This window comes from Equus przewalskii, chromosome 23, assembly GCF_037783145.1.
Source record: "Equus przewalskii isolate Varuska chromosome 23, EquPr2, whole genome shotgun sequence".
Lineage (NCBI taxonomy): Eukaryota > Metazoa > Chordata > Mammalia > Perissodactyla > Equidae > Equus > Equus przewalskii.
Window position 1 is genome coordinate 21,197,136 of NC_091853.1, and position 27,969 is coordinate 21,225,104.

A 27,969-nucleotide genomic window follows, 5' to 3' on the forward strand; every position below is an offset into this window, starting at 1 on the left:
GGTGGGAAAATGAAAAGTTTGCTGTTTGTTTCACGTCTTGTTTATGACTCAGGTCCTGAGATTTTGAATTTTTATTCAAAATCCAATTTATCCATTTTTTTTCCTTATGGATAGTGCTTTTGCTATTCTTTCTAAGAACAATTTGCCTAACTCAATGTTGCCAAGATTTTCTTCTAGAAATTTTATAATTTTACAGTTACATTTACATTTAAGTCTACGATTAATTTTGAGTTAACTTTTATCTGTAGTATGTCTCAAGGGTTTTGGGGCTTCTTTTGCATATAGACAGCCAATTGTTCCAGCACAATTTGTTGAAGACTATTTCTTCCCTATTGAATTGCCTTTGCACCTATGTCAAAAGTAAGTTGAATATATTTGTGTGGGTCTCATAGGGGACTGTGAGAGGAGTGTTTTTATGTCCAATATTTTGTCTCACACTTTCTCTCTCTCAAAATAAATGTGTTCCTACTGTGAAAAAAACACCCTATGTATGAACTAGAGTTACTACTTGACTAGGCAAAAGAAAAGAAGTTTTGGCAAATCTAGATTAGAATTAACTTTGCCATTGGTTGCAGTGTGACTTTTGTGTTTAGGACTTTTTGGTCTTGAGAAAATGCAGGTGAGACTCAGTAAGAAGTGTCATAAAGATTAATGAGGGCCGTGGCCTGGAGGGGACCTGGGATTTGCCTCCTCAGCATCCAGATATTTGTGTAATTCCTTCTGTTCCATTTTACTGTGAAAATATTTGGGGGAGGGGGATGGCAGTGAGGATAACTATGACAATAAGTGTATTGTTAGATTATAAGCACTTTAAAGCAAGGTCTATCTTGTTTTGTAAAAAAGAAGCACTTCCTGTTGCCCCTCCGGTGAGCAGTAAACAGGTCCTCAGTATCTCTTGCTTACTTTCTGTTGCATCAGGTCAAACACAAGAATTACCCAGGAGATCTATTTAATGCCTTAGTCCCCATTACATTCCTTTGGTTCTCCTTTACCAATAGAATTATTCTTTTAGAATTTTGGAATGAAAAGCATGCAAAATAGTGTCTTCATATTGCTTAAATGCTTTCCACCCATGCCACTCATTTCTAATTTTTCATGGCCTTAAACCACCATCTGCTGGAAGGGTGGGAAGGACACTTGCAAGGTCGTCGTGTCTTGCCCTCCAGCCTCAGGCCTGGCTGCACTGAGCCTCCAAATGAGAAGCGTTGTTGTCTTTTTCTGAAAGGTTTTCAGAGTTTCTTCTCATCCTTGGAGGTTTCATCTTCGGGCCAGGCCTAGTTCCTCCCTCCAAGGCCTGTATTCCCAGTTGATGGGCCAGGAGCCTTCATTCATACCAAACATTCTGGAAAGTTTGTACCATGATAGTCATTTTGTGTCTTTGACCAACTTTGCCTTCTTTTCCTTTATAAATCGTTTAAACACTTCAAGTCCAAATCCTAACACAGGGGACAGCTTGTGATTAACCTCTCTCCACTTCAAGAAGTAGTCAGCGTCAGTGAGTCTTCCTTCTAAAATAGCTTAACCAGTTTTTAATACACCAGAAAGACTTTGCCCATAGCCCTCTGGTCATCTATTTTCCTTAATAGCCTTTTATGAGGGACCTTATCAAAAGCTTGCAAAGAAATCCAAGTAAATTATGTTCCTTGGTTCACCTTTACCTACTATTTCATTAACTTTTTCAAAAACAATATGACATAGTTTTCAACATAATTAAAGGGGTTGGGGAAAAAAGGGAACTTTAACTACTGCTTGACAGTTTCCGGAGTTGCTTAGGAGAGCGGGTCACTGCTCACATTCTGCTTCTGCTTAAGGACACTAATTCATTTCCCAGGCTGTCTGGCGAGGTCAGCCACTAGTTCAAGGTGGAAATGACAAGTTTTTAGGCTTTCAAGTGTGCAGTACTCAGCTCTCCAGAGAGCACGAAGGAAGGAAACCACAAGTTTATCCAGGTCTGGCCCAGAGAAAAAGGAAATGCTGGGAAGAACCAAGACAGGGCAGAGGGCCGTGTTTCTGTGGAGGGGGGTTGCCCACAAGAGTCTCAGACACTCCCAAACAACACTTTATTTTTCATATGAGAAGAGGAGGGGCTGATCATAGAATCTGGGGAAACTTTCAGCCGTCCAGGGGAGGTATGTCGGGCCAGAATGCAAGAGTGGGCAGAGGCTGGTGGAATCAGAAAGAAAGAGCTAGAAATTAAATAACTTCACACAACCAGTAGTAGCAGCATTAAAAGGACGATAATAACGTAGTAATAATCGAAGTTACATTGTTTGAGTGTCTCCTATGTGCAATCGGTGCTAAATGTGTGCATGTGCCTATCTCGTTTAAGCTTAATAGCTGGGGATGGTAGATATCATTATCTTCATTTATAAATGAGAAAAACAAGGCACAGAGAGTATAAAGGACCTGAAGGTCACACAGGTAATAAATTATCCAATTTGGGAGGCAACCTCTTCCTACTAATTCTGAAGTACATGGATTTTCATGATGCTAGCTAGTTAACTTTTAGCCTATTTAGTAGCAAAATTCTCCCATAGGTCAAATTTTCTAGTTAACTAAATGTCCTAACATTCTAAATATGAATTACTAGTTTTCATAGAACAAGTATCATTACTCCCTGGTTTAAAAAAAGGCACACGTTAATTTGTATTAATGATTCACGAAAGCATTTAAGGGTTACAGTCCTCAAAACATCTGTATGAGTGTCCATTTTCACTGGTCCGAAAATTTGGAAGTACTTGTTTACAAAGTACTCCGGCTGACAAAATGCTAGTAAAATTGGCTTTTAATATAGAAAGGAACTAGAGAGGAAAAACAGAAAAGCTTCCATTTCCTTCTGGCTTACTTCTTGGTTTCCACTGGCTCAATGCCTATTTTTCCTTATGTCCTGAGGAATGGGCCATTTTTAGTCTTTTCCACGACTTCAGAAAGCCCACCATAATTGTCCTGCCACATGCTTCATGCTCCACCAGATGCGATCCTTGCATATTAGAAAGCATTTTTTAAGTGTCTTTTGAAGACCTGCCCCCTCTCCCCAGGTGCTCCTGCAGGCTGCTGTGTTCCCAGGATCATGACACCTTACCTGCTGGCTTATGCATGCTTCTTGTGAAGTGTCCAGTATCTAAGGGAACAGGTAGGTACCCGATGGCCCTTGGGCAGCCCAGCTAATAGGCTCCCCATTCTTGATTTGTCAAGACAATGGCCCTTCAGACCAGGAGCCTGAGAAGTTGAGGAACCAGAAAAGCAACTTGGGCTTTTCTTCAAAGAATGATTGTGCTAATTGGAGAGGATGCAAATGTGGCAGCCAGAGAGAAAAATAAATCTTTCAATCTAGCATAAAAACTGGGAACCTGAGGGAGAAATGACGAGTCTCCTGTCTTAGGAGTGGAGATAGCCTGTGCTGCTGGTCCTCACTAAGGTCAAATAGAGTCCAGGGTTGGCAGTCTTGAAGAGATGTTTCAGTGTCCATTTCCAGAGAACAGGAGGCATCAGCCCTGTGTGTTCGTTGGGTGTGTGGTTGTTAGGCAGGTCTCTGTGTGACTTGCTGGGCAGAGGGGCAGAGACCCTGGGCCATGCAGGGAAGCAGAAAGGGTCCTACCAAGGTCATGCAGCTGCATTGCAAGTCTGGCTCTGGTACCTTCTAGCTTTGGTGACCTTCGACAAGTAGACTTTGATTTATTAATCAGAGTTTTGGTTTCCTCATCTGTAACTAGGGAATAATGCCTGACTTATTGGTGGTTTGAGGAATATGTAAGATAGTTTAAGATGGCACTATGTAACAAAGTACCTGACAACACATAGCAAATGATTTCTTTCCTATGAATTTCCGGCCTGTTACCTTTCTGGATACAAAATATAGATTCGTAGCACAACTACGTGTGAGAATTTGTGTTTTCTATATTCTCTCCACTGATGGTAAGAAAATAACATTTTGTAGATAAAAATGTAGTGACTAAATTTTCCCCCCAATTGGACCGATGATGTGAAAAAATTTTTTTCATAGTAATAGATGAAAAGCCTTACGAAGCCATACAATTTAGATGACATCACATGCATTTCTATCCATCCTGCATTCTCCCATTTAAAGCAGGGATAGGGCCTCTGGGCATTTTGACCCAGGACTTTACATCAGTAATACAGTCTGGGGTTAAAAATCACATGCACTACACTCAGCCGAGTTAAAAGCATAGCACATTTTATGTTTTTGGTATAATTTCTCCTGTTGCTCTGAGCCCTCTGTCTCTCTCTTATAGGGAAGTGGAGGGGAACTGGATGAAAATTAAACCTGGCAACTAAAAGCAACTCCTTCTCTTGTTGACAACAGCCTCTTTGGGGTAAACGCCCAGTTTCCTAGGCCTTCTCTTCCCTCTTCCCACCTGTCAGCTGGATAGCGTGCCCTCACCGTGGTGGGGGAAGGGATCTTGAGTTGGCTTGTTACCTCTGTGTCCTTGCTGGCCTTTGCTGCAGGATGGCTCTGGTCTATTCCCTGGGTCCCCTGGGCTGGTGGCCACAGAGGGGTGCCTCCTTCATCTGGTGTTTTGGAGTTTGTGTTTAATCCTACCCATGGTCCTGCTGTTTGCCTCTGGTAGTGGAGTTCTTGCACTCCGTGGCCACCTTATTCCAACCCCCAGCCCCTGTGTGTCCTCTGGCCACTCAGTACTACTGTATCCTCCCAAGGAGTATGTGGAAACTTCTGGATTCCGTGTGTACCAAGTGCAGGCCTTGAGAAGCCGGAAGCTCTACTTCAGGGCACCTAGACAACTGTCTCAGACAAATTATCCTGTCTGGTAATGGTACCATGTTGCAGAGGTTTCAATATAAATTGGAGGGAGAGGAAGGTTGGGATTCAAATTCTCATGGTGTATTCACAGGAAAGCAAAGAATAAGTCCTATTGCTCTGGGGAATTCCTAGTGTGGGGAGTGTGGGAGGTCAGGGACACACAGAACTGGCTAGTTTCCTTTTTCCATTTCTTCCTCCTCCAAGCTTCAGAACAACTTTCAACTTTCTCTCTAGGCAGGTGAAAATCGTGCTTATGTCATATTCTAAATTCTCTGTACCTGTAAAATTCCATATTGTCGCTCAAAGTATTGTTTTGCTTACATAAAGGGAGCTTTTGAAATTTGGAAATCCCTTTTTCTCAAAGCTTAGCTTTCAAGATTATCATTTTATTAAGCACTCAAAAAAGAAATACTAATTTGGTGGTAAGTGTTGTGCAATGACTTCCTTTTTCCATCACTTAAAGACTGAGAAACATTGATTTGATGGATGGAAACTATAGGAATCATAATTTAAACGAAAAGGGAGATTATATCACTTTAACTTAAAAAATGATGCCTATTAGTATGGTTTGGAGATTACCCACCCTGCTTATCTGCTGTCATTTAGCTACTTAATTGGAGCTCAGGGACAGCGCTGGGGAAGGAAGGTGTTTTGCTGACTGGCCCATCAAAGCTGTAACCATATTACTAGTTTGTACTGAGCCTGGGAAAGTGGCACTTAGACAATTCTTATGTTGAAACTTCCAAAGGTGGGATTTTTCCTGGGCTGCCTGCCTTTTCTGGTCAGTATATCTCATTATTACAAGCAGCTACGAATTTCCTTCCTTATGGATTCATATAAACTCATTGTAAGCGTTGATCAGTCTTCTTTGTCTCCTTTTTTAGGAGATGACCTTCTGCTTGCCTTGCTTGATTTGAAGACTACAACAAGTTGCAATTCTGCCAAGCAAAACTGTCTCAGAACTTTATTGAATCCGTTTAATGAATATTCATTGGGCTCCTACTATGTGGCAAGCCACTGTTCTAGACTCTTGCCATGTGTGTGTTGTAGTGCTAAGTATGGAGGAGTAGAAAAAGGGAACGTTTGAGAGAAAGGGAAGTAGAAAGACAGGGATGATTGCCTTCGAAAAGCACCAAATACAGCATACATCATCAAAATCATACAAAAGATGTACATTTCTTTATTTTCCTCTTTTCCTCTTTGTACAAAGGGTTTGTGATTAGCAGAATCTGTTATAACTGTGTCCATATCAGTACCCTCTGGAAATACAATGATCACTCAGGGACTGGAATATTACCCTTTTTAATTCATAAAATTAACTATCATTTAACTCAGAATGAATTTGGGGCCCTGGTGATAAAGTTCATTTATCTTTAATTGCCCTCCTCTCCGGTCTGACTGATCTTCTCTGTGTTCTCTACTTTACCAAACCTTATGCTGAAACATCTCCCTTCCTCTGACTGTCTCTAACCTGGCATCCTGCAAACTCATGGAGTTGTCTTCTTCATGGAATTTTCTTTGAGCCTTCTAGCCAATGCTGACATGAATCCTGTGAATTCCTGTCACATTTCTAGTTAGCTTCATATAGTTGGCCTCAAAACTAGATTGAGAGCAGGGTCTATGTCTTAAATTTCTTTGTATCTTCCATAATGCCTAGAAAAATGATAAGCCTGTTGTCGGCCTAAATAAATAGTTAGGTGTATATTTATTGGGTACATTCAGGGATGATATTAAAATAGTCAATACGTAGTGTAGCATGAACACTGGCCATTGAGAATACTCCTACCAATTCACATTGTCTGAATATCAACCATGCTTTATATATATGTCTCAGATGCTCACAATATTACAAAGGGTAGATATATTATCTTCCATTTCATAGATGAGAGATGAGGGAGCTGACTTTCAGAGAGGTTCCAACTACTTGCTCAGGGCATGCAACCAATGGAAGAACCTAGGTCTGTGTCACTCAAAATCTGTGCTCTTTCCACTCCACTACTACACGGATTGATACTTGTTGATGGATTGGGTCCTCTCTTCCCTTGGGTTGAGGTGTCCCTATCAAAGAGGGAGCTGGATGACTGGCAAGTCTGACTGGAGCACATGGATAATCAGCTCTCTTAGACTAAGCCATCTCTATGTGGGGACTTGCATGGTCATGATTAACTGTCATTTATGGCCAGTTTACACACTAATTTGCCTGTGTTATACAGATTTGGTCAGCAAAGGTTATTTTTCAAAGCCAAAGGTCCGGTAGCTTGTTGGATGATTCACAGTGGGTCCCTTGAAACCTCTCAGTGTTTCAATTTCATCTCATTTTTAAGTGGGAAAAATTGTACTTGCCTTAAATTCGTTATAATTAATTTAAAAGTACTTTGAACCTGCATTTTTTAATATGAAAATAACATGTCATTATTGTCCAAACATGTAATTGATGACTGAGAAAAGAAAGATAACCTCTTCTCAGTTTGGTCAGTCAACAGTAAGGAGTCAAGTAAATGACACATTCTAACACGGGATAGAGAGCAATAAGCTCATCAATCCAATTTCCTGTTCCTGAGCACACAGGAACATTTCGATTCCTCGTTAGGTTGGAGTCACATGACAGAGTTCCGGCCAAAAAAATTAAGACAGAGGGATATAAGCCATTTCTAGTCCCACCACTTAAAAACATCTTAAATAATACTCCAGCTTTCGCTTTCCCTTCCACAGTGAGTTCAGATGCCACTGGTTTAAGATTTCAGAATCACAAAATGGAAGGAGTTTGGGTTCCTGAGTCACCAGTTGGAAGAGAGCCTCCAAGGAGGGCTGCCAGACTTGCACTGGACAGTGACATGAGGGAGAAATAAACCTACATGTGAGATCCCTGAGATTGTTGTTATGGCAATGGTATTTATTGCTCTAATGCAAAAATGGGTACCAGAAGTGGGATAGTAACATAACCAAATCATATTCTTTGACTGTTAAGCTATCCTAAATGTGTATTATTGATTTGGTGGTTCAGCAACAGGCCAAAAGGAAACTAATACCAGAAAAAGGAAAGATGGAAATTTAGGTTACACAGTGACCAAACATTTGGTATAACTGAGCCTGCTATCAATTAGAAGGCAGTGATGTGCACAGTTTATATCTTTAGGGGAAGTGGTTAGAAAACAGAATTTTAGCAGTGTTTTTGGCTAATCTAGATACGTATTGCAAGAAAGAGATGACTCAGGAAAGAATTCATGAGTTTGCAAGCAGAAATAGAACACAGAGTTCAGAAATTTGGGTTATAGGATTGGAAAAAATAAATTCGACTCAGATAGCAAGACACGGTACCGAAAAAGGCTTTAAGTGACAAATATCCAGTAAAAGTTCTCAACTGAATCAAGTTATTTGAGGCAAAAATCAAACTAGGGGTATGGACTTCCCACCTATTGTCTCTGATAGCCTCAGTGTATTTAGGTAATTAAATTGAGAGAAAGGCACGGTGGTGAATAGGCAAAGAAAAAAGGTATATTTGATAATAATGTCTAAAAAATAACTATAAGAGTGGTTACAGGCACATGGACCTGTTTGGAAGCAAATATATCACATGCCTTCTAAGTTTTTGAGAATCACACTGCCAAAGAAACCAGGGGCCTGGACTTGAAAAGTCTTTGTTTATTCAAGGCTTGAAACCATTCTTAAGTTCCCAACCCATTCTAGACTGAGCAGAGGTGAAGCTTTTAGAGCTCACTGTTCTGAAGGAAGGGTGTTCCACCAAACCCTCTTTGCTTGTGGCCAAGGAGAAGAAGAAATAAGGGAGTCTGTTGGAGAGGCAACTCCACATGCATCCACCATGCCCAGAAGGTATGGGCTTCACAGTGCTGACTCAGAGCAGTCTCAGCTTGGCTGTGGGCTGTGATGCTGCATATTGTCTATTATTTCTCTTTTCAAATGGCGTTATTTTCCTGCCCCTTTTCTGCCATTATAAATGGGTTGTGATGGTGGGGAAGTAGGGTGCAGATAACTTGGCCTTTTAATGTTAGACTAATGGAGAAGATGGCGCATCACCTGGGTATTCTGGACATTGATCTGGAGGTGGTGATTGGAGGGGACCTTGCATTGTCTTCCTTAAAATGAGGTGAGTGTGCTCCATGAGTGAGAGGAAGAGTAAAATTGATACTCGGCATCCAGAAGGGCAGAGAATGGCCAGAAACTTTTAATGTTCACCATTTTGGAGTCTCTTCTTGGACACATGGGAAGATTACATCTCCCAGGCCACGCTGTAGTTAGATGGGCCCTGTGCTCCTCAGCTCTGGCCAAAGGAATATGAGCAGAAGTGATGACTACTACTTCGAGGCCAACTGGATTAAAACCTGGTATATCTTCTTTACATTTTCTCCCATCTAAATAGCCGGAAGCAAAGACTCTAAGATGAAAGAGCCACATGAGGGAAGGAGCCTCGACCTACACCAGAGGTTCATAAGTAAGTAATAGCCTTGTTTCGGGTTATAGCACTTATATTTGGAAATTGTATTTAACAGTGGCCTTCGTTGATTACCTTGACTAATATACTATTCTAAACTGAAGGCTAGTTCTTAAAGCTGGAAAAGCTCTTTATTTCTCTTGGAAGGAGTGAAATCATCCTCCTACCCCATCATCGTCACCATCATCTTCATCACATTTGGTTACAAAAATACCTTCTTTTTTTAAAGCCTTTAAAGATTTTATTTTTCCTTTTTTTTCCCCAAAGTCTCCTGGTACACAGTTGTATGTTTTTTCAGTTGTGGGTCCTTCTAGTTGTGGCATGTGGGATGCCGCCTCAGCATGTCTTGATGAGCAGTGCCATGTCTGCGCCCGGGATCCGAGCTGGCGAAACCCCTGGCCACTGAAGCAGAGCACGCAAACTCAACCACTTGGCCACAGGGCCAGCCCCCCAAAAATACATTTTGAGTATCTATAACTTGTCAAGCACTGTGGCAGATTGGAATGGAGAAAGGAATAAGACATCATTCCTGGCCTTGTCCATAATCTGGTGGGAGAAAATATAGATAAACAGATAATGACATAAAGAATTATATCTTAAGTGTAACACCATTAACATATGACATAGTTAATTCTGTTTGGAGTTAGGGAGGGGCAGTGATAGGTACAGATCTCACAGAGGAGGTTAGATATGTATCAGGTTCTAAAGGATGAAGAGGGATTTTCTAGGAAAATAGGGCAGGTAGAAGGCATTCTAAGTAGAGGAAACAATTTGTGTGAAGGCATGCAGATATGAAAATCAGGAAAACAAAATTGATTTCTGTTGTTGGAGATGAAAAGCATATTTACTACTCTCATAATCATTATCATCAACTCTATCATCCTATCATCAAAGTTATTTTTTAATTTCCATACAGAGTGACAACACAGATTTGATCCTTTCTCTCCAGAAGGTCTCAGTCCAGGGGAACGTGGGTAGCCGATTAAGCACTGATCAGGTGAGTTAAGCTCTATAATTCACTTGCTGTGTAATATGGACCAAGTCACCTGACTTGTCTTTATCTCACTAGCACTGTTGTACTAAAGAGAGAACTCACATTTATTCTTCCTGACTCATAGAATTGTTATGCACATCTAGTAAGTAAAACCTGATTTGAAAAAATCATGAATAGCTAATATATGCTTATATTTTGAAAAGACAGTTAATGAAAGAGGGTTGAGGTGGGCTAGAGTCATAGCAGTTTGTATGCCATCACACTAAAGGACACATTTTACTCCTTTCTGGTGGCAGTAGACGGATGGCCTCCAACAGATCCTACCTGTGGGCTGGAATACAACTGGTGGGAGAGCCACTCTTGGGGGATGGGAGGGCACACTGACATAGAGAGGTCCATGGGGCAAGCTGGACCAGTGGGGGAGTTTACTCAGTGTTTGTGAAGGCAGTCCCAGCCAGAGCAGGAATCAGGAATCGGGATCGAAGTTTAAGAGGGAAATAAACATTTTAGCCAGACGGTGGCTGGTCTGGGGGGTGAGTGGGTAAGGCTGTAAAAGGGAAAACAAATCACCAGACCTCAAGCCAAGAAGATGAGGAACAAGCAGTCAGGATGTAGAATATGAGTGAGCTGGGACAAGTAGTTCAGAAATAAGGTTTCAAATAGTGAGGGCAGTGAAAGTCCACCTTTCACCGTGGTTCCTTTTCTGTGGTCTAGGTGTATGGCAGGATAGCACAGTTTTACACATAGGAGGCCATAACACAGGGATACGGACCTCAATCCTTAAACTGGACATCACTGTCTAGGTCTTGGGACTTGGAAGTTCCAAGTGAAATACACTCGTTCACTTGTTTCCTGCCATCTGTCTTCCTCCCCATTTCAATGCTTCAGCATAGCAGTGACTCTCGATCTATCAGTGGCACCCAGGGAGGCCATGCAGCAGGCATGGGGATGCCACTGGCACCTATAATTGGAAATAAGTCCCTAAAATACCCCGTTTTCTCTTGGTGGTCCATCATAGAGCTGTGATCCATGCATCTCTCTAAAACCCTCTTAAGCCTATTTAGATTATCGTAATCTATAACCTTGCAAGGACACAAGTCCCAAATAGTCAGCTACTTTGTAAAGTAGTCCTTCCATGTCTTTGAGGTCTTAAACCTGCCTCATCAAAGCATGAATTCTCCTACTATGTTGAGATCGGGTAAACCATTTCGTTTGAATCTACTGAGATCTTAAAGACTGTGAGTGAGGTCTAGAGCTTTCTCCCTGTGATCTGGGCCTATATGACATTACCTACCTAAACGTCATTAGTGATGCATCTGAGAAGCTTGGACCAAACAAAAGCCAGCCTAGGGACTTGGACGACATTGCAGCCTATCCAACCCGTGGATAAATCCTTGAAGCTTTAACCCTGGCCTCCTCCTCCCCCCAATTTACAATGCCCTCTTTTAGGAGAAGGATGGTGGAATTACTTTGTATTAGAATTAATGGTATAAAGAGCTACCTTTTCAACTGAGTAATGCTAATTAATTTCCATCCCTGGTCATTCGCTACCTATTAGAAATATCCTGACAGCCTGCACCTCACTGCTGTTGCAGCAGGTTCGGCTCCCAAGAATAACCTTCTAAGGAGGATGAAATGTACGCCAGTGGCATCTAATACCAGGGCATTCACATTCATATTTTTAGCAGCATATATCAGTTAGCCCAACCTTTAGTGTACTGTATGTACTTTTAATAATCTCCATAAAAGCCTGATTTCCAATCCCTAGGCTCAAGCTGACAGTGCAAATAAAATCACCCAAATCCACAGGGTAAGAGAAATGAAAATGACAAGGATTAAAATTTGGTCAAACCTCTTTCTTTTTAAAAATTCTGCTTCCCTTCCAATTGGATCACGACCCTCTGTGTGCTCAGCTTAAGACCAGACGGTATGCTTTCACTTTTATTCCTCTCTGCAGCAGGCTTACAGTATTTAGTGAGAGTCTGTAAAGAATGTGTGCTGGGTAGAGAGTTAATACCATAATCCCCTATCGTTGGGGTCAAATGGTGAATAGAGCAAAAGAATTAGAAAACATGTTACATACAATGGCAGGAAAAAATGCATCAGCGCGCTGTTCTGTGGACACTAGCATTCATCACCCGCAAGGAACGGCCATGAGGTAATAGAGCGTATAAAGAGATGTATACTTGAAGTCTAGGGTGTGCTTCGAGTCTAGAGGCTGGGATGGAAGACTTGACCGCAAGTCTTAATACCCATGTACTCTGGGAGGTATCTGTCACCATTTTTAACTGCTTCTTTCCAAGCACCTGCCTGGATTTAGTTCCTAAAGTAACACATTTAGCCACTAAATTGTTTCACAGAGTTGAACCTTGAGCTATCTCTTTTCACTCTTCAGCGGTGGGTGTGAATATTGTTCTCAAAGTGCTGTAATACATCTGTCTCTGGAGAATTCTCTTAACCAAGAAGCAGAAATTTGAGGCACCACAGGCAAAAAGGGCTGAACAGCCACCTTCCTTTGTATCTTGAGAAAGTCAACCGAACTCTCCTGGAGTAAGATTACAGGCAAATAAATAACTTTGTGTGGAAGATCTATAAAGACGAGTGAATATGTGTGTATAAATGGTTTGACCGTAAAGTGACAAGTTGAATTTATTTTAAACAATATCCTTTGAAGTAGTAACTATTATAGATCACCATTTAAAAATTTTTATTTTTAAATTTACATATAGTAAAATTTACTCTTTGGGGTATAGAGTTCTGTAGTTTTGACAAGTGCGGAGTTGTGTAAGCATAACCACAATCAAGATACAGAACACTTCCATCACCCTCAACGATCCCTTGTGATGTTTCTTTGTAGTCAAACCTTTTACTCTCAAGACCTGAAAAATCTTAAATCCTTATATATATGATTTTATACATATGTAGCTTGCACAAAGACCAGAACGATGACCTGAAATCATATTTTATACCTATATATACAAAAATATTTATATATATCATGTATATATAATTTTTATGTATGTAACAAAATTACAACAAATCAACATCATCTGCACACTTTAAACAAGGTTTTATATATATATACTTTTATATACATAAATAACTAGAAAGCCAACTTTCTCTGGTCAAAAAGGCTTCCTTATTGCTCAGTGAGTGCAGGCACAGTGACCTAACCCACTGTCGTATCTATACGAATAAGAGTGCTTACAAAATGTATGTTGAATTGAATGTTAACCCACTGATTGAGTAATGATTTTTACTTAAAATTTTAAAATCTCGCTTGCAACAACTGTAACTAGAGATGTGACACTCTCAGTGTTGTAATTTTACATTGAAAACAGCCAAGAAAGAGAGGTAAGGTAATAAAGAAGAGGGGGAAAGATTGTACGTGTGTGCACATGTGTAAATGTGCGTGAGATTACATCACAGATCCACCAGCCCACTCGGCTAATGGCAGAAATTGACTTGTTTGTGCACGTGACCAGTACTACATATGCGTATGATGAAATGACTGAAAGCTAATGGCCTTAAGGAGAAACTATTAGAAAAATTATTCATTAGGGTTTTAAAGTTATGTTTATGAGGATAATCTTTTGTTTACTTAAATAAGACCCCAGGATTTATATGAAAATGCTGAGTAAGGTTGGTTCTAACCAGGAAGCATAAGACATGTTATGAGTAATTCAGCACGTCATCTCTTTCCTACAGGGCGTATTGACTAAATTACTAAAGAAATCTTATTTCAAGAAAATAAATCAATACTGTTTAAAACAGAAACATTCCTATGTCTGTATTTTATACATTATCTTATCTACATTTCTGTTAGCCCAAGGTCAATCTCTCGGTCTTCTTTCCTGGCTACCCCTCCTCTACCTGACCTATAAATGTTGATGTTCCTTTTCTCACACTTCAATTTCATGAAGAAATCACTTATACCCATAATTAGATAGGGACTGCCAATCTACATCTCCAACCCAAGTTGGAGTTACAGACACATATTTCTGGCTTCCTACTTAACATCTATCCCTGCATATCCCACAGGGTCAAACTTAAATTGTCCAAAATGGAGCTACATATCTGTCAAACCAAATGGTTCCTCCGTAGAAGTTTCCATATACGTCTATTAGCTCTTATCTCACTTCCTGTTTCTTTCACTGGACTGAAGGCAATGAACATGTTTCTCTTCCCTAGTTCTTGGCACAATGCCTGGCATCTGGTAGGCATTTATAAATATTTGTGGAAGGAATGAGTATACATGACACTCATACGCATATAAATAGGGATTTATTTCCACTCCAATGTTTATAAATGTTTTTAAAATGGATGAGTACCTTCGATACACATATAGATATAAGCATTTATTCTCACCCTAACCACCAACTACCATGATTGCATAATGTCTAGAGATCAAATAATTTCTGCTGTATACATGGGGAAAATAATGACATTTTTCAGTTTATTTCCTTTTTTTTTGTCATTGAAATCATATTCTTATTTTAGTCAACATTATAACAAAAACATTTTTCCATGTCTTAAAAAGTCCCAGATCCGGGGCCGGCCTGGTGGCGTAGCGGTTAAGTTCTCATGATCCACTTCTCGGTGGCCTGGGGTTCTCTGGTTTGGATCCCGGGTGCGGACATGGCACCGCTTGGCAAGCCATGCTGTGGTAGGCGTCCTACATATAAAGTAGAGGAAGATGGGCATGGATGTTAGCTCAGGGCCAGCCTTCCTCATCAAAAAGAGGAGGATTAGCAATAGTTAGCTCAGGGCTAATCTTCCTCAAAAAAAAAAAAAAGTTCCAGATCCTATTTCCACTAACTGAATAACATTGCCTCCGAAAGAAATCCTTCTTGCTTTACACCAAAAGTTCAGTTTGAAGCATTTTGAGGACCTCATGTAGAACCTACTCCTTTTCAGCAGTCTATACTCTACACCAACGATTCTCAAAGTGTGGTCCCTGGACGAGCAGGAGTAGCAACATCTCGGAACTTGTTAGAAATGCAAATTCTTGTGCTCCAACCTATACCTTCTGAATCAGAAACTCTGGTGTGGGGCCCAACAATCTGTGCTTTGACAAACTCTCCAGGTGATTGATATACAAAAAAGTTTAAGAATCACTGTTATACACTTTCCAGTGAAAAGTCCACGTGCTATATGGAATTTTCTGAACTAACTCATTTTTCCACCCACTCTCACTATTCAGTTAGGTCCCTCATCACTTCCACATCATATTCATATTGAAAAGAACCTTCTACATTTGACAATAGGTCTGTAGAACAAAACCTGCTTGCTTATTGTACATAAAACATATGTCTGGTAAAAGGCAGTCGTTTTTTGACTTATTTTTAACAATAGAAATTTTCTTCAAATGCAATGTTATGCAGAAGCCGTGTGTGTGTGTGTGTGTGTGTGTGTGTGTGTGTAGGATAAAAGGGAATTACTGTGGTTGAATGTGGTTGAAGGAGTCTGGGAAGTAGAGTCTACCCAATTGACTGGGTTTCCTCCCACCCAACCCCTTTCTCCATGACGCCTCCAGGGAACAGAATTTGAAAACCTCACAGGCAGTGGAAGGGGAGCTAGATGGGAAGTCAGGTGACCTGGGCTCCAGGTTGTTTCTTGGGGCAATTCATTTGGCATCTCTGCGCCGTATTTTTCTTATCTGAAAATGATAGGTAATCTATAATTTCTCTTCCAGGTAGAAGTTTGCTTTTTTCTTTTTTATTGTTTGGCTTCTGATAGAAAGAGATCCAGGCTGTCTTGAAAGTTCTCCCTTTCTCAGAGACCCAGGAATAAACGTTGCTTTGCCATTTGTTAGTCCTTTGTCTTCTCTTTCATTATTGACTCAGAGGCATTAATGAAATAACAGGGCCAGGCTGCCACCATTGTGAATGACAATAAAGAAACCAAAATCTTCCACAAGAGTCACACTAACATTGAACAGATTTTCAGCCCTAGCATTTGACCCCTGAACGTGGGCTGATGAGGCGGTGATTTGTGAAGAACTTATGAAGCAGCAAGGCATAGTTGCACTGGCCTTTTCTGCAGCCTCCTCCCCCCCTTCTCTTTCCCTCTTCCCCTCTCCTCCTCTTCTCTTCTTTCCTCTTCTCCTCCCTCTCTTCCTCCAATAGCTTGCACAGCACTGGCCTAGAGTCACCCTTCCCATAATTTCTCTCTCCAGATGTCCTTGATATTCTCCACAATGGATAAAAAAAGGTCCAGGTGCCTTCGAGAACCATAAGTATTACTTTCACACTCTTTCCTACAGGGATCTGTGTGTTTCCATCTTCTCTTTCTCCTTGTCTCTTCTCTTGCTTCCTCTCCTCCCTCATTTCAGTTGCCCTGACTCTGCCTGAAGCCTCCTCTTAGGGACAACTCTAAGCCTACTGGTGGCTATCAGAGTTAAGGTGGGAGATGAGCCCTGGTCAGAACTGTGTTATCCCATTGCTATCGACTGAATGTACGTCCCTCCTGGCCAAATTTTGTATGTTGAAACCCCAGTGTGATGGTTTTTGAAGATGGGGCCTTTAGGAGGTGATTAGGCCAGATAAGTCCAGAGCCCTCATGAATGGGTTTAGCGCCCTTGTAAAGGAGGCCCCAGAGAGTTCCCTTGCCCCTTCCATCATCTGAAAACAGTGAGAAGACAGCCATCTATGAACCAGGAAGCCAGCCCCCACAAGACACCCAATCTGCTAGTGACTTGATCTTAGATTTCCAGCATCCAGAACTATAAGAAATAAATTTCCATTGTTTGTAAGCCACCCAGTCTGGTATTTTCCAGAACAGACTAAGACACCTATTCTTATGTAAAATAGGGCTTGCATATGCCTGTGTGTTTGGAGGGGTGGGGGGAGTCGGGGAGTGGGGGGTGGTAGTGGAGCAATGGGGAACTTGAGGGGCAAGGAGGGTATGATCTTATATTCTTATAACTTTGCTCCACGTAAAGTCTTCTATGACTCCGTCTGGAAAGAAGGTCATTCTGGCCTTGGCTCAGCAAATGGCAAGGGGCTTATTCTCCGAGATGCAAGGACCTTGCTCCATCAGTCATTCCTTGGTGTGTCAGAGGTTTCAACAGAAATACCAGACACTTTAATTAAATTTGTGGACCAAAAATGACCTCTCAGGAAGAGCATATTGATAAAAATCTATGTTATAGCTTACATTTTACATTAGGCTCTCCCACTTGTGCACATGCAATTATTGTTTAAATGAGATTTTTAAAATGGAATCTATATATCTGTGTTTTTATTTGCTTTTATCATATAGAAAACTAGAGTACTAGACCACCTCGTTTGGACAGCTGGCAGCCTTCTCCATCCCCTTTCCCTCCCTCCTGTACAGTCATGTATCACTTAAGGACAGGGATGTGTTCCGAGGAATGTGTTGTTAGGTGATTTCGTCATTGGGAACATCGTAGAATGTATTTACACAAACTTAGATGGCATAGCCTACTATACACCTAGGCTATATGGTACTAATCTTATGGGTCCACCATCATATATGTGGTCTGTCATTGACCGAAACATCGTTATGTGGCCCATCACTGTATTTTTAGTCCCCGAAGCTTTAGTCTCCTTTCCCTCTGCATGCAAATGGCTGCAAATCTCACCTATCTTTTGCCTTTGTGCTCCCCTTTATCCCGTGGTCTTCTTCTCTTTTTCTCTCAGTCAAGCTCATTGAGACAGGAGTTAACACTTAGGATCTACAATGGTGACCCTGCTTTCTTCCTCACAATGACACAGGAATCCTCTGGCTTCCATTGCCGTCTACCCTCAACCCTCACTCTGCTGAAACTGTTCTTGCTAAGTCACCCATCTCAAACCCCATGGCAACTTTTCAGTCTTTATTACATTTGACCTCCCTGAGAAAAAATTTGATCATTTCCCCCTTGAGTCTCTTCCCTTCTTCAGAGTCCATGACCTCACTATCTGCTAGTTTTCCTCATGGCTCGTTAATTCATTCTTCTCAGCCTTTGCTGGTCTTTTAAATGCTGGTGTTCCCTCAGGTTCTGTCTTCTGCCCTCTACTTTTCTATGCTGTTTACTACTCCAGGGCAAAACCATCCACACCCAGGGATTCAGCCCTCACCTACCTGCTGATAGTCTCCAAAATTATAACTTCAGTCCAGATCTCCCTCTCATGGGCTCCAGAGATATTTATTTTAGAATGTCTCCATTTAATAGTTACCTCAAAATTAGATCTGTTAACAAATTAAAATTATGAGCTTACTTTTTAAACTCTGCTCCTTTTGCTTGATGAATGGCACCATCCAGTCACCCAAGTGAGAAACCGAGATTCATCCTAGACTTGACCACACCTAAGTTCAATCAATCACACCCTCCTAGTACTACATTTGACATTTCTCTCTAATCTCTCCAACAACCATTATTACTACTGCCTAGGTTTTAGTTCAGGCTGTGCTCACTTTTCATCTGGGAGGGTACCTTCTGTGTTCCTCCCTTCAGTCTCCCATACCTCCAAATCACCTTCAATCCATTCTCCAAATGATCTTTCTAGAACGGTGTTGTCCAATAGTAGCCACTAGTCACATGGAGCTATTCAAGTTTAAATTAAAATTAAATAAAATTTAAAATTCAATTTCTCAGTCACTCAAGCCACACATTTTAAGTACTCAATAGCCCCTGTGGCTTATGGTTACCTACTCAGCAGTGCAGATAGAGAACATTTCCATTATTGCATAAGGTTCTATTGCATAGTGCTGTTCTACAACATAATCACGTCATCTCCATGCTTGCTTCCCTAATGATTCCCCACATATTTCAGATTAAACTCCAAACTCCTTGGCTTGGCATGTAAGATCCTGACATCTAGTCCGCTCTGCCTTTCTCTGTCCCCTCCACTTGAACCTTGTGTTTCTGTCATATCAATCATCCGCTCCCTGTCCCCATGCCTCTGTGCTTTGGTTGTGCTGTTTTCTCCACTTAGGAGGGCTGCCTTCCTTTGTCGCTTCAGAATTCCTGTATATCCTTCAAACTTAGCTCAAGCATCATTCCCTCTGTGAAGCTTTTCTTTGCCTTTCTAGACAGAGTTTAGACTCACCTTTTTATAATTTCCCCTGGCAGCTTATACTACTAGGATACTCCTCATTAACAAAATCTATTGATTCATTGTAGAAGGCTGAATAATGCCCCCTGCCCCAAGACATCCACATCCCAATCTCCAAAACTTGTGAATATGTTACCTTACATGGCAAAGGGGACTTTGCACATGTGATTGAGTTAAGGGTCTTGAGATGGGGTGATTATCATGAATTATCCAGTTGGCCCAAAGATGTCATCACAAAAGTCTTTATAAGAGGGATACAGGAGTATCAAAGTCAGAGATATAGAGTTAAGAAGGAAATGGGATGATGGAGGCAGAGTTTAGAGTGAAGATGAAGGAAGGGGCCATGAAGTGAAGAATACATGTGGTCTCTGGAGGCTGGAAGAGACAAGGAAACAGACTCTTCCCTGGAACCTCCAGAAGGAATGCAGCCCTGTTGACCCATTTTGGACTTCTGACTTCCAGAACTATAATATAGTAACTTTGCGTTGTTTTAAACCACTAAGTTTGTGATACAGCAGATTTGTTGTGGTACAGCCATAATTTGTTACAGCAGCAAAAGGAAACCAATAGATTTACCCTTCTATCTCTCCCTCCATATTATATATCATTTGACATAGCTGAGTACCTGCTTTGTGCTGGACCTAGCATTATATACTAAGAATATAATAATGAATAAGACCCAATTATTATTGGGTGAGGTATGCTAGGGGAAAGGGAGAAGGCAGGAGTCCTAGAAACTTGGAATTATAAATGTAGTGAGGGGCCAGACTGTGAAGGGCCCCTTATGCTGCTGTCTAAAGTTAAAGCTGTTTTCTGTAGATAATGTGGAGCCATTGAAGGTCTTTGCATTATTTGCAATCTTTGGCTGCCCTAGCATGGAAATAGATTGATGCTGGAGGCAGGAACTCACATCAGGCTTCTGCAGTTTTCTGGGTGAGAAATGATGAGGGCCAGAATCACGGGAGGGCAGTAAGGAAGTAAATGTGGTAATATCTGGGTGATATTTCAGAGGTGGAATCGATGGGATTTTGTGATCAGTTAGATACTGTGCATGAGAGGGCAGAATCCAAGATGACTCTGCTCCAAGATGACTCTGAGAACGGATGACTCTAAGCTCAGTGCCTGGCACACAGTGGATAAGAAACAATTGTCTTGAATTGAATTGTGTGGCAAGAAGACAATGGAGTAGATCATCACTGGGAGGGAAGGATGATGCCAATGAATCTGAATACTGGAGGAAAATAAATAGAAGAATAAGTGTGTGTGTGCACAGGGTGCTGGGAAAATAGGATGTGAAACGTGCGCCCTGTTCCCCTGTAGGATTTTTACTGCTCAATTTAAGCTTTTGGTCTTTAAACTAGAGCCATGTTCACAGAGCAAATTTAGAAAACTGTGTAACCACCTGGAAGATGCCAGATTTCTCGCAATGGCAAGTTTTACTACTGTTTTTATCTGAAATGGTTTTGAGCGGGGGAGGGAGAATAGTGGCTTGGGTGGATTTTCAGTGCATTTGCTGTATCACTCTGAAATGAGGGCAGCACCTCTGCTTTCTCCCTCTACCCACCCCCTTGGCTATGGGCTAGCCTGATGTCTAAATCCAGGAGGGAAATGTGCTCTGGCACTGTGTGGGGTTGTGAAGGCCTCCCTTGCCCAAGACCCTCCCTCTGCAGGCACCACATGGTGGTGAATGTTTGCCATATTGAAAGGGTACCTGTGATCTCTGCTCCTCAAAGTGGCATCCTGGTTCCACCACCCTGACAGGAGAATATGCACAATTATCTAGCAAAGGCCCTGAAACCCCTGTTACCCACCAACCCTCCTCTGCGGCATATTGACTGTACAGCAGAACAGAGTCCATGGTGGGGGGACAAATCTCTTCTTGGATTTGTGTTTACACAACATCTTTCTAACAGCTATTAATTGTGGCTTTGTAGCCTGAGGAAAGAGGAAAAGTTTTATGGTCTAATTAGTTTGGGAAATACTGGGTTTAACAAATGCACTTAAGTCTGCAAGATTTCCAGAAGCTTTACTCTACAAATATGCCCTGTGAATGTCAGAGAGGGGTAAAGATTTTCCTAAACATGTTTGACTCCAGAGCACTATAACATTGTGTGGAAAAGTGTTCCATGCACCAGAGTTTGGAAAGTGTTGTCTTCCTGAAGTAGAGTGTCAAAGATGTTCTTACATGCCTGGCACACTCAGCAGGAGGCCATAGCAAAGACTTTGAGCTATTATCCATCTTCACAAAGTCTCCAGTGGGCATGAATGACTAAAGAGAGACTGAAATGGGAATTGGACCATCCTTTTGTTCTGACACTTTCAGTTTGGATTTGAACTCACTTTGCTGATGAGCCAGGATACGGTTATAAATCAGAGCCACTTCTATCATCATTCGATATCTTATCACTTTTGGAATTTCACTGCCTCCACCCAACCCCCCAAATGGCTTCTTATAATAAAACAATTCATGTCGGTTTCCTTCTTAAAAATTGTTTTAAAAATTCTTTGAAAGCACTAGGTAATTTTCTTTGGATATTGGAGCATAATACAATAATATCTAGTTATTTATGCTCTGTTTCTCTTAATCCCATGTGACTACAAATGCACAGAATTTTGCAGTTTTCAGGGATCTTTATCGTCTATAATCTCATTTGATCCTTAAGACAATTTTGTGAGGAGGAGATGATAAAATCCATCATCTTAGTCTGTTTGAGGTGCTATAACAAAATACCAGACTAGGTGGCTTATAAATAGCAGAAATTTCTTGCTCGGAGTTCTGGAGGCTGGAAGTCCAAGATCAGGGTTGGGTTCTGGTGAGGGCCCTCTTCCAGGTTGCAGACTGCTGACTCCTCATTTTGTCCTCACACAGTAGAAGGGACAAGGGAGCTCTCTGGTGCTTCTTTGATCAGAGCACTAATCCCATCATGAGTGCCCTACCCTCATGACCTAATCAACTCCCAAAGGCCCCACCTCCTAACACCATTACCTTGGGACTCCTGTAATATACTTAAGGAATTTTGGCTCTCCTCATCTCTTCATGACCAAAAAGAAAATACAGCAAATTCCTCCCCACTCCCCAGTGATGCCTACTGCTTCCGCTAATTGGATGAATGTGGTTAGTGACATCTACAGAGCTTCTCCTGTGGGTGAATTCCTGTGCTGGTTCCCCCTGGGGACAGCTACAGAGGTAAGTAGGGCACATTTTCACAGAGCCTGCAGTCTAAACAGAGAGGAGGGGTGTGAGAGTCAATGCTGAAGAGGTACAAACGGTCAGGAAAGCAAGAGGTGAGGCACTTAGGGAGATCAAGAGGGAGCCCTGGGTGTTTAGCATGTAATGTTCACTGTAATCACTGAGAACAATGACAGAGTGGGTCCTGCTCACAGTTACCATGTACTTAGTTTATCAGGGACATTTACTCTCTAGTCCCTAAAACACAACAATAGTAGCGCAAATTTTTGTTGCCACTTTCCCAAACTCACAGCCTTTTTGAAGCTTTCCTTGAAAATAGGTTGGAATGAAAAGGTAGTTATGCTTCTGTATCCTGGTTCCAGCCTGAGAACTCTGTGACCCACACAAGAGTGAGCGGAAGGGAAGCATGGTCTGGTCTTCAGTGCTGAGCTCCTGCCCTCGTCTTGGGAGCCAGGAGTGGCTGCATTCACCTTCTGCTCTCTGTTTCCCAACTGTCCTTCCTCTCTCTTCTGCCCAGTCGTGGGCAGAGCCTGAACTTGGGCCCTGTGCAGGGTTATTGCTGGGTGGGAATGACGTGGGAAATCATTCTGATTCTTTTTACTCATTCAGGCTGTAAGGGTTGGGCAGAAAGAGAGGCATCCAAAGGGGAAATCTAATGGATGGAGCAATGTCTAGGAGTCAGGGTAACAATCTATTTCCAGCTTTTTTCGGATTATTTTATTATTCATGTGTTAGTTTGTTCAGCTATTGGATGAGGATCTATAGGTCAGGGCTTACTTTTGTGATTAATAAAAACTTTGAAGTTAATGAGGGAAATATGGGAAAGGGTTTTGGCTTTTTTGAAGAAGAAAAGGTACTTTATAAATCCAAGGCAGTTACAGCCTCTTGGGTTGAAAATTCCAACGGGCTCATCCACATTGGCCATGCGTACGTGCGCCAGCGCCCAATAATTTTCCCTCTTGCACATTTAGGCTTCCAGATCGTTAGGCTGGGAGAAGCAAGTACTTCCCTTGAGGAAATAGAGAGTTACTACTCCCCTACTCCCCCAACCCTGCCATTGACTCAGGGAATCTCTGAGAATCTCTGGAAGGGACTTCAGAAGTCATTTAGTCCAGCTGCCAGTATATTCCCTTGATAAGCAGGCAAATGGGAATAGAAAGTAAATGTGCAGTTAATTCTCAATTATTTGGATGTAGTTGTCCACAGACATAGAGTGAGAGATTTGTACGTTTGGAGACGGTGATTGGGTCTCTTCTTATCTGTTCTTTCTCCAAGCTAAACAATCATAAATCATTTCAGTGTTCCTTAGAGGGCTGACTTCAAACTTTTGAAATCACATAAATTGAAGCCATCATCATCTAACTAGGTTGATACTGCCTTGATTTTCATTCCAGAAAGTTTTGGCTATTCCCCATTCAGAAGGGATTGACTGCATTTGAAACAGGATGACAGAGGAATTACTCTCACTGAGATTACCCTTCAGCTCCATCCCAGTACTGAGAGACTCTGCTCATTGCTATTGCCATAATGACTAGCAATCACTGCACAATCACGGAAATGAATTAAATTATTAATTTCAATAGCACCCCATGGTGCATTTATAAATTCCACCATCTGGGGAACATAAATATGGAGGTCCACATTCTAAACTTGGAGGCATGGTGCTCGGTGCCAAGGGCTGTATCTTTGAAGGCAGTAAAGATTTTTCAAGATACTATATGTGGAGCAGCAAGCTGTGCACTTGGGAGAAGGCTCTTTCCCTGCATCTCCATTAGCTTTACAATTTATTTAAGGCTCTCTTCTCCCTTATTTTTTAACCAGTTCTTATCAATAGACCCAATGCTTAAAAGCCTTGGTTTAGAAAGCGGAGGAACAGCATGGGAAATAAAACTCTGGCTTGAACTATTTAGTTATTCACTCCCTTTTCTCTGCATTGAATTTCTTTTTGTCCTCCCCCAAAGTTTCTTCTCTTATCGACTAGATGCAAATATGTAAATCTCTGTGTTAATAAGTTCTTCAGACTGAGACAGCTATTCTTGGGTTTTGAATGTTTTCAAAATCTGTCTAAAACTTTAAGATAATTCCTCCAGAAGCAGAGGGGATGGAGGTTCTGGAATTGTGTCTAACCTACTCTAATAAAAAAGACTTAAGTTTCCTTCCTTATGTGGAACCATTTGACCAGATGTTGGGGTTCAGGGAGCCTTCCCTGTTTGCCATCTGTGACATCCCCGAGGGCTGGCGAAAGAGGAATACTTCTAAAGATCATATGTAAATGACTTCCATGGAGCCCTGCAGGGGCACCATAGGCCACTTTCTTCACGCTATGGATTACCAACTCAAAGCCAAGTAACAGTCCAGGCTCTGCCGCTACACCACAATTTCTGATGCATAAGTTCACTTAAGATATAGAAGGAAAATGTATAGCTTTCTGCAGGATAAATAATTCTACAGCATCAGTGTTCTTATGCAGCTTTTGATCTTGTTCTGCATATCCAGGGCTTCAATGCAATTTGTGTGTCTTGACTGGCTGATGATGAAGATGACTGTTGAAGAGCAGAGCTGCTCATTTTGGTGGCTCTCCGTGTGCAAATCTAATCTGACATAGCTTAATCAGTCCTACAAGTTAATGTAGGCCTGCAAGCCAGTGCGATTTTTAATTAAGACTGAGAGCACGCTCTAAAGGTCTCCTCTTGTCCCCATGTTGCCACCACCAGTTGCTGAGGTTCACTGGCCATTCAATGAAACACAGCTTTGGTAGGTGAGGTTAAGTGAAAATATTTTAGGGATGGGATATTTTTAGCAACTGTCTTTTAGGTCAATTCCCTTCTATTCCCTGTGGAGTCAAACAGAGGGTAGCTTGAGATACGGTGATCTGGAGTTTTGGGAATAGGTGGTTTGTGCCTGATTAGAATTTCATTTCTTCATTGTTGTAGATGCCATTCTCATAACTTACCCAAATTAGCTTATTATTAGCCATTTTACAACAAGAGAATAAATAGAACCTGCAGTCACAATGGATTTAAATGAAATTTCTGATCTTCATGGCAAGGTCCTTGCCAACAGCTTCCCTTTCTGTCCTTGGATCATAAACATAAATGTTCATCAAATTTGAGGAGCTGGACCTCTGGGGACTCCCATGTCCTGAGTTTATCAATGACAATGAAGGACCAAAAATCAGTGATTTATGCAATTTAGCCACAGCTATCCCCAACCTCTGTGGGAGTTAGTAGACTGGAATAATTACAGCCTAAATAGTGATGATAAGGAGGAAATGTACTGTAGTTGGAGTTAGTGGGCTGAGAAAACAAATGTTTCCAGTCTCAGGAGAATCTGTTTGCTGTTACAAAGGAAAAGAGGAGAAGCAAAGAGACCTTGCCATGATCTGTGTGAGTTCAGTAGCTGAGAAAGACTACGTAAAGTTATCACAAAAAACAAGAGGTGATAAACACAAAAGACCCTTCAGCATCCTGCTCTCTGCTCGGCCTGCCACCCAGCAGCACGAAGACAAACCACCAGCACTGTTTTTGAGGTGAAAACCCTGAACAGCCCGTGCTTTGCTCTCAGAGCCAATGCTGGCGAGCCTGAAGGACCCGGTGTAACTTTGCTTTGGAACCTGAATTTGCTTCTGACTCAAACACCAGAGAAAACTTCTCTCCCAAGAGTTGAGAAACTTCCTGGGCTGAGGTGAGCTGGGAGGGGTTCAGCGTTAGCCTGTCACAGCAGCAGGTCTTGGTAATTGCAGGGCTTCTTTTCTCCTTGTGTGTCACAGTCGCTTACCCTAAACCGCCAGCAGCTCCACATTACGAGCTGAATCCCTCTGAGGACCAGGTCAAGCGGCCTGCCCAAGGCCATGATGGAGGGCCCAGGTAGACTCAAGCCTAGTAGGCCTGGCTTTCTGCCAGAGACAACGCCTCTCCCCTACAGTGTCCTTGAATCTGGCTACCTGGATAGACACCCTGTCTGACACTGCCCTGCAGCAAATAAAGAGAAAGAAGAAAACCAGCATTTCTTTCTAAGATGAAAGTATACGGTGCCATCAAGAGAGGGTGGGGAGAAGCATGCCTGGGAAGATTCAAAAGCATGTTGGTTATACCTTCAAGGACAAGTAGTACAAGCGAAGAAGATGTTTTCTTGGGCAACATCTAAACAGCTCTTCACCCCAGGAAGGAACAATGCCTACCTGAGTGGGAACCAGATCTAAATTGACTCAGCACTTCTCCTTCAAGGGTAGTTGCTTACCCAGGTGACACACTTTCAGGTGAACTTTCTTTTATTGACGTATAATTGACATACACTGTTATATTAGTTTCAGGTGTACAACCTAGTGATTTGACATTTTTATGCATTAAGAAGTGATCACCTCCATAAGTCTAGTAACCGTTGGTCACCATACAAAATTATTACAATATTATTGACAATATTCCCTATGCTGTACATTACATCCCTGTGACTTATTTATTTTATAACTGGAAGTTTGTACCTCTTAATTCCCTCACCTGTTTTGCCCACCCCCCTACCCCCCACCACTCTGGCAACCACCAGTTTGTTCTTTGTATCTGTGAGTTTGTTTCTATTTTGTTTTGTTTGTTCGCTTTTAATTTTTCTTTATAGTAAGATTTGATGGCCAATTTAATTGGCCCCTGGGGCCACAGGATAGAGAAACAACACAGCTCTATGGAGAATTATTTAGGAAAATCTAAATAAAATCTATTCATACATTGATCCCTTCTAATATGGCCACTAGAAGGTATGTGTAAGTTGGCAAACCTCAAAACCAGGTCTTCATAGGACACACTTGGCTTCCTGTTCCCTTCATTCTTCCACTCAGATGCTTCCTGAGTTTTTCATGAGGGAAGCAGCATCAGGTCTTGCTTCTTTAGGAAGACTTTCTGAGGAGGTCTGGAGGGTGCTGATTTCTGCTGGAAGGCTCTCTGGCTGCCCCAGACCACACCCAGCCCTACCGGCTCAGAGAGCAGTATCTCCCAGGACACCCACAACCCATTCATGGCACCTGGGTGTGTTGTGACACACCTGTGAGGAAGCACTGCTTTTCTCTACCCAGATGTCCTTGTTGGGAGGATCTCTGAATGGAGAGGGACACTGTTTTGTTCATACCTCTGAATGTCTGATTGCTAGGTTGTCCCTGATGCTGTGACCTTTAGGGCTGCCTCCAAAGCTCCCAAGAAATTAATCCCAAGAATCTTCTACTTTAGGGAAATTCAGTTGCGTATGGATTCCTTGAGGCCTTGTGATTCTATGTGATCATTATCGGATATTATTGGGTATCATTGGACATTGCTCAGAATCAATGGATAATCTACATGATTATCACGTGAGTAGGTCAGGCCCACCTGACCTCATCTCTGGCCCTAAGCAGGGAGAGGGCTGATCCACTTCTGAAGACAAACGGTATAGTATCTAGCTATCCAGAACCAGGCCTAGATCCTGTCCTGATTGTCCAGATGTTTTACGTTTGTCTGCATCTCTAGTACT

At 41.8% G+C, this 27,969-nt stretch overlaps 2 long non-coding RNA genes across 4 annotated transcripts in view; one reads left to right on the plus strand and one right to left on the minus strand.

The window, feature by feature from the left end:
• The window catches only part of LOC103547753 (uncharacterized), a 168,285-nt gene that overhangs the window by 83,710 nt on the left and 56,606 nt on the right, over positions 1–27,969 (plus strand). For all 3 annotated transcript variants that reach the window (XR_011532225.1, XR_544088.2, XR_011532226.1), the window contains 2 exons: positions 9,159–9,230; positions 10,147–10,227. This is a non-coding gene — a long non-coding RNA (uncharacterized lncRNA). The remainder of the gene's footprint in view (positions 1–9,158; positions 9,231–10,146; positions 10,228–27,969) is intronic.
• Positions 14,664–18,871, minus strand: LOC139078884 (uncharacterized). Its single transcript, XR_011532058.1, has 2 exons — positions 18,696–18,871; positions 14,664–14,899 (listed from the first exon to the last, which is right to left on the minus strand). It is a non-coding gene; the product is annotated as an uncharacterized lncRNA (long non-coding RNA).